The 7,843-nt window shown below is 35.2% G+C and overlaps 1 long non-coding RNA gene across 1 annotated transcript; it reads left to right on the top strand.

Annotated features, from left to right (window-relative positions):
• Window positions 1-6,816: 6,816 nt before the first annotated feature.
• Window positions 6,817-7,499, top strand: LOC123693458. The gene is made up of 2 exons (XR_006751689.1): window positions 6,817-7,092; window positions 7,467-7,499. It is a non-coding gene; the product is annotated as an uncharacterized LOC123693458 (long non-coding RNA).
• Window positions 7,500-7,843: the final 344 nt, after the last annotated feature.

The raw sequence follows: 7,843 nt of genomic DNA, 5'->3' as shown, positions 1-7,843 counted from the left end.
CCATAAATATACTTTTTTCGTGTTTTTCTGTAGTTGTGGCCTTATGAACGAGTACTTCATGGAATAACTCAATGTATTCACATAATTTTTTTTTTGCTCTTTGCAATATAACGACTTATGCCCTAATGCACTATGTTCATAGTCGCATAACACGACTTATATTATTGCCAGTTTTGGTTTCATAGAAATAATGCGACTTATCATGCTTGAAATTTGTGTACTTTATGACTCAATTGAGGCCTTTTAGTGGAACAACCATGCATGTAGCTTGAAAAACGAATGAAATCAACGGATTTTTAATTGTTATTAGATATAATAAAAACAAAACAACATTTAGGTGTTTATGCATTTAAACTTAGAAGTCCAATCTACGTAAATTTGATGTACACCGCGGCGAAATATCTTTGTCTTTCTATATTTACCATCGAATCACTTCGAAATCCAGAAACAACTCATTAGCCGTCGAGACCTAGCAGTACCTACATAGTTGGCTCTTCCCATTGAGTTAATATTAATATGGAGACGATACCGCCTACATCACTTATGTTCCACTCAACATACGTCATGTGGCGTAACTGCACTCAGTCGCTTGCTCGCTCATTGGCGCGAACGTCACGCTCATTTTTTATTTGTTTTAAAATGAAACGCATCAAATATGCCTACGTGTGTGTTCAGATATTGCACAAATAATACAAAAAATACGGAAAAGTGCAAAGGAATAACTTTTCATCAGTAAGTAACTAGATCATAATTTTTAAAACTTAGTTAGAGCAAAATTTTTGGCGGGCGACATTTTGTCATAGATTAAAAATTTAAGATATGACATTGGGCATGAAATAAGTGTTGTTAGTAATATTTGCTGGCGTATATTTTTATAGTATAAAATAATAATTTTACATATTTAGAAAAGCATAGACTGGTTGTTAATTGAAAAAAGGTGAAATCATGAAATATTAAAATCAATTACTCAATCACCAATTTTTTTTTGTTAATTGATTTTAATCAAGTTTTTAATTGATATTGTATAAGCTACTGACTTGAACGTATAATTGAATTATTATTTATTTATCTGCACTAATATTATAAAGAGGAAAACTTTGTTTGTTTGTTTGATTGTAATTAATAGGCTCATAAACTACTGGACCGATTTTGATGAAAGGAAAATGCCCATTTTTGGTACTGGTTTTTCTCATGCATCAAGACAACAATACTATTAAAAAAAATCTCGGCAATTTAGAGGCCTTCTTACCATCGGAAAATATATTTTGAACAGGGAATGTTTTGTAAAATCTATTAAGACATGTAATTGTTTAGATCCGTTATTATAGAATTAGTGTCCATTACCGGTTACCACGGTAACCAAGCGGTAACTTATTACATTTACTATGGTAAATAGCTAAATGTATTAATATCGATTATTGTTTTCATTGAATTACAAAAAAAATCAATTAACATAAAATCACTCTTTATGGTATTGTTTATACACTGTAGGTTGTTTTAACAAAGATAGTGAAGTAAAATAATATAAATATGTTTATATAAAAAAAATATTATTATGACATAGCTTGGTAGGAAACCAGTTATTTCTTATTTGTTTCTTTCTTCGAATATGTAGTGAAAAAATGATTCAAACAACAACATGTAAACCGAATAAAAACTCAATTGGCATTTTTTATGTATATATTTAGGTTTTCTTGAAATCCGTCCCGGAAGATTTCTGGTGCCTACCTACACTAGCCGATGAACAGATAGACTTTGTCTGAAAGCATAAGCTCTACGCATAGATTAAATATGTTAATCGAAAAATAACCTTTGGACGATAAAATGTTACCTAAATCACACATAAACCTAACTAAATCGGGGTTATTTAAGTTTTGAGGTTATTTCACATTTTTCTCAATATCTTGAAAACCCCTGTTTTTATCACAAAAAAATCAATTGGTAGAAATCTTTTGAATATCGAAGAACCCTCCAAAACCACTCTGGCATTGACGCAACACTGTACTGTGGTCCATACTTTCATGGGCATTCTCCTTTGGCACAGACAATCTTGACCCTGAGAAAGAACATAGGCTACTTTTTATTGCGAAATATGTGCCACGGGCGAAGCCGGGGCGGACCGCTAGTTCAGAGATAAGTAATTAATATTTTTTCTATTCAAGGTTTCCATGTTTGGGCCGTGAAGAAAGGGAAAAATTATTTTTTTTCTAAAAAAGGCTCAATTTGTAAGGAATAAAACTTCCCATAGCCCTGACTGAACCTAAAACACGAAAAAAATTAAATTATTCCATATGACGTCACTATTTACATCATCCTATATTATATGCCAGATATTGTTAGCCCCGCGTAGTAAAGTCAGTTTATACCTAAAATAAATATTAAGTAAGTACAAAGAAAATTTCAAGTCAACGTGCATGTAAGGAGTGGCACCCAATAAAATAGACAGAATGAAACAAAGTGTCGCCTCTATAGCGGTGAGTCAGTGACATCGCATAATCTATGACTGTCTAGCCGTCATTCGCGCGCCCCGCGCCGCCGCGCTTGGCGCACAGATTTTGTTCGTGGTGTCTGCTCCATATTAATATTATCTCAATGGCTCTTCCCGGTAAATTCCGCCATTTTGTAGTAAAGAGGATGTTGTACGTCATTTTGACGTATAATTGGGCTTTTCGTAACTTTTAAGATTGCTTAAAAAAAATATTTTGTGATTTATTTGAATATTTTTTTTTCCATGTCACGTTTTACATGATATAGTATTATATACTATATATTGAGTATAAAATAGGATACAGAAAACTTTAACACTAGGACGAAAAACCTTCAATTTTAGTAAATGACTGTTGTCCTCCGCTGGATTTGGACTCCAAGAAAGAGGATTGGGTGGCTGAGATGTTGTCTGGTGGTTATAAACGAATATGTCATGGTGGTTATACATTGAGGATACAAGCACTATATAGAGATAAGAGAAGCTCGAAAACCATATTCCTGTATGTTCAGTTACCTTACAGGGAAAGTTATAGGTGGTCTGTGGCGATATTTTACGGCATGATATGAAATTTTAACAATTTCTATATCTTATAATATCAAAATAATATAGATAAATAAAGAAAAAACAATGAGCCGCAAAGATTTTATGAAAAAATTAAGCACAGATTTGAAGGTGCCTTGGAGTTGGATGTAAATACGACTTGAAGAGACTCTACGTGACAATATCCCAATTTTTTCAAAATATGTGGTACCAGAGTATCCATAATATGTTAACGATTATGCAGGACCAAAATAGTATCGATACTGCGGATTTTTTCCTATAAAAAAGGCTAAAACGCTATATGAGAGAGAACACAATATTCATAATTGTCAAGACTGGTTATAATTTTTTTTCTATGCGTCTATAATTATAGTATTATTGGTTAGATTAAATTAAAAAAAAACTAAGTAGTTATTTTTTATAAAACTTACCCAATTAGGTATAAGAAGAAAAGTTTAACATTTTTGTTGGCTTTTTTAGATAATTCAATTATCGTTCTGTATTTATATAAACAAAGAGTATAATATCATTAAATGCACTTAATGTGTTAATTAAAACTGTATTTTTATCTATTGCAAAAAATAGTTAATTTCCATAGAAATATTATTAGTATCCCAAGTTGACTGATAAATACCTTTTTTTTTAAAATATAAAGATTTATTGTTGCATATTTATTGAAAAAACGATTGAAAAATATTATAAAGCAAAAAGAAATAGTGTCTGTTGTTTCCGTGCAGTATTCAAATAGACCAATAGCAACACGGCATTAATGCGAAACTGTCTCATGTCGTCACTTGAACCAATGACACTAAGAATTGTTCCTTTATGCTCATGTTAGAAAAATGACACAAATGCGTTTATATACTAAAATAGTGTTAGCACGGATGGAACAAAATTAGTTATGTCTTTATTCAAAAAGTATAACTACACATACGTCCTTGTGTTCGTGGGTTATTTTGACTCGAGACGAATAGTTCCTTTGCGATTGCCTAAAATGATGGATAAGGTAACTTATACCGTTAATCACACCCTACTTATACCGTTTGGGTCATTCGAAAAAATGGGTTAGGATGCAGCTAGAGATATGTCCTTTTGATATGTTGTGTATTTTGACGAGCTGAATCCAATGGTGCAATAAAAACCAAAGGGAATAACTCGTCTTACTCCATTATTCACTGGAGGCACAGATTTTATAGATGATATTGTACCTACATAATATTACCTATATGGTTATAATATTTTCATTGCGTTGCGTTGGTGTTCGATCGCAGCGTGATCGCAGCCGTCAACACTCAACTGTGAAGCTACCGGTCACCACTACAACTACCTTCGGCTATTCTGACACAAGTGTTTTTACTTGTGTGTGTTTTACTAGGTAACTAACTAACTAGTTAGTTGACTTTTGTAAGGACACTACGGTAATTAAACATTGGTGTCATTATTTTGTTTCAATAGTTAAGCATTTTAAATTAAAATTTAGGGTATCATTACATATTATGAACAAAGCGTTAATGCATCAGGTGTATAACATTGTACAATGTACAGTACAACCCGCAGAATGAGGCATCGATCGCGAGCGGCCTGCGGGCGCCGGCGGGGCGCGCCGCCGCGTCTCCCGGCCGCGGCCCCGCGACCCCGCGCCCCGCACCTCTGCGCCCGTAAACACTAGTGATGGGCTGCTTGCAACAAATATATTACTTATGTATATGTACACAATATTATTCTTTTTGAAGCCAGTTTAAATGGCCTAAGTATTACCAATACCAACCAAAAAAAAAAACAGCATCCATACTTGAAAAATTGACATTTTTAATCTGACAAAAAAAATCTCAAATTGTTCGTTCATATTATTATATTCAAACAATTGCTTTTACTAAAATAAAAAATTGCATTCAGCCAAGATAAATGATTCAGCTTTTAAGTGTACACTGTGCATATTTTGAAATTTGATTGCATGTACCTATAAACAAAAGCTGGTTCGTCGTAGAACGTCCCTAGTGAGGTCGGTGGCGGAGGTTCGCGTTCGCCGCGCGCCTATTGCGACTCGCGAGAGGCTGGCGGGCCGGCCGCGGCGCGGGGGATGCAGGATTGGGAGTGTGGATACGGGATATACCGGTCGAACCTTCGCGACAAAGATTAATGATTCAGATGCGGCAAGTTTCAAGTGTCTGAAATGTGAACAACAAGTTTAGATACTTACTTTATTTTTGTTTATTTTCTAATTGTACACTAGATAATGAAATTGATTTGTATTTTGTACACCTTTTAATTTACATGATTCTAATGTAGGCCATACACGCTACACTGTCTACCGTACAGGGGCCTTAGACAAACGTACGTAACGCCATGGAATAGAAACTGCTAACGCTAATTATTGACATAAGCTCATGACATTTTGGTAATGGTTCGATCACACTACCAACGACGCAGACGACCACGACCAAAGTTCCAATCGTGCCGAAATTTGTTCAAAATCAATATTAAAATCTCCCGTCATTCTGGTACTCAGGAATAAAAAAATTCGAGGTCAATTAATAAAAAGAAATAGGGTTTTTTGCGATTTTCGCTGAGACGGTAAGTTTATCATACAATCACCTGAACCAAAATTGTATATAATCTAATTATCTATAAAAAAGGTTAAATACATTTTTTTCTAGGAGCCACCGTTTCTATGAAAAACCTGTTTGTTTATCCATTGATCTCAAAATTTTTTTTTCCAAACACCAATACGACAGGAAATTCTTAAATTTCATTTTTAATTGTGTTTTGCACAATTTTATTTAATTGCGACTGGATGAAAATTTTGTTCGTAGTCGTCGTTGTCGTTGGTAGGGTGACCAAATCCTTATGCAAAACATCATACGCTTATGTCAATTTCTATCGATAGCGTATTCTATTCCTTAGCGTTTTGCCGTTTGGCTAAGGCCCCAGGTATTCCTGCGCAGGTTGCCTGACGTGTGTGAGGACGTTCAGGTATACGGACTACGGTACGGTGACATTCGAAAGAATTGATTTTCGATCTTGCTACCCTACATTTGAAAAATGAAAATTAATAATAATTAATCGAGTCTATATATACTGTATATAATAAATCTGTAGAAGGGTCAATTCTGTACATTGAAAATATTGAAAAAATAACTAGCAGGGGGTGTTACTGGATCGATACCAAACCCAAATATGTGATTAAAAAAATTTTTGTCTGTCTGTCTGTCTGTCTGTCTGTCTGTATGTGAAGACATCACGTGAAAACTACCGGTTCGATTTCGGTGAAACTTGGTATAATTATACCTTATTATCCTGGGCGTAAAATAGGATACTTTTTATCCTGGAAAAATACGTAGAAAAAAAATTAATCTCAATTTTTCAGTTATCCATAGACGTTGTTCTGTAGAAGGTACCGCGAACACACGTTGCGTATTATTATAGACCTAGCCGTATTTGGGTCCAATAGATATTTATAAGATGTCATTGTCCGAGTTACTCAAAATGGAGAAATAAACCATCCACGCAATGACCGACATCCGCGCGGACGGAGTCGCGGGCGGAAGCTAGTTCGTTAATAAAGTTTATAATTCATACCTACCTATATTTTTACGGTTTTGCTGGCAGGCATTTAATTACCTAGTCACGCCATCTTAATATATATAAATCTCGTGTCACAATGTTTGTCCTCAATGGACTCCTAAACCACTTAACCGATTATAATAAAATTCGCACACCGTGTGCAGTTCGATCCAACTTGAGAGATAGGATAGGTTTTATCCCGGAAATCCCTCGGGAACGGGAACTATGCGGGTTTTTCTTTGAAAACGCGGGCGAAGCCGCGGGCGGAAAGCTAGTATTTTTATATGTATGTAGGGTCGAGTGGTCAACAATGAACCAGCAGTACAGAGTGAACCATGTAAATAATTCAGAAATGTGACGTTGCCATTTGGTGCAAACTGCATTAGGTAAGCGCCTTTGAGGCCCCTCCCGCCTTCCCCAGTCGACAGTGAGCTAGCGGCGCGGGAGGCCGTGCGAGCCCGTGTTTGGTGTTTTCGAGCCGAAAATTGTATAAAAATAACGTAAGTAAAATTTCGTCTCATTTTATTTGTTAATACAGTAGCTAAATATCAATGGTATTGATGATTTCGTTGCTTTTTTGCGGTTTATATAAGATAGTTTCGTTAAACACCTCGTGTTTATGCATGTAGCTAATAGCTATATAACCTTAAAGTTTGTAAGCATAGGGTGGTACAAAATGAACCACCTTGAGAGAGTACACAATGAACCAGTGATTCATTGAGTACCATCCCTGGTTCAATGAGTACTACCTACCCTTGTTTCATTGCGTACCACCTTTAGAGTGCCTTAATACTCAATCTACTTAGCCAGAAAATTTCCTTTTTTGTAAGTACCTACTTGGTTATTACAAGCACTCAAAAAATAAAAATTTCAGGATGGGCCGATCAAAATAAGATAGATCTGCTAGAGATCTGCTAGGAAAAAAGGATCCCACCTACCTGAAGCAATGAAGGCTGCTGTCGATTTACATCTCAACGGTATGAGCTTAAGAAAGGCTGCAAGAGATAGCAACATACCATATCCAACACTGAGAAGATATTATGTGATAAAATTCAAGACAGACAAGTCTGCTTCGATGGAACCAAATTATAGCGTAAATAAATATTCACGGAGGAACAAGAAACAAGTCTAAAGTCTTAAAAAGCTGAAGCACGAGCCACATCATTCAATCCAACGAAAGTCAAATCATTTTTTGACAATCTTTAAGAAGTTTATGGAAGATTTCCTCAATTTGGTGACGGCACGAGGGTT

Source organism: Colias croceus, chromosome 7, assembly GCF_905220415.1.
Source record: "Colias croceus chromosome 7, ilColCroc2.1".
Classification (NCBI taxonomy): domain Eukaryota; kingdom Metazoa; phylum Arthropoda; class Insecta; order Lepidoptera; family Pieridae; genus Colias; species Colias croceus.
Note: the sequence above shows the minus strand (reverse complement) of the source record. Positions and strands in the feature narration are given on the sequence as shown.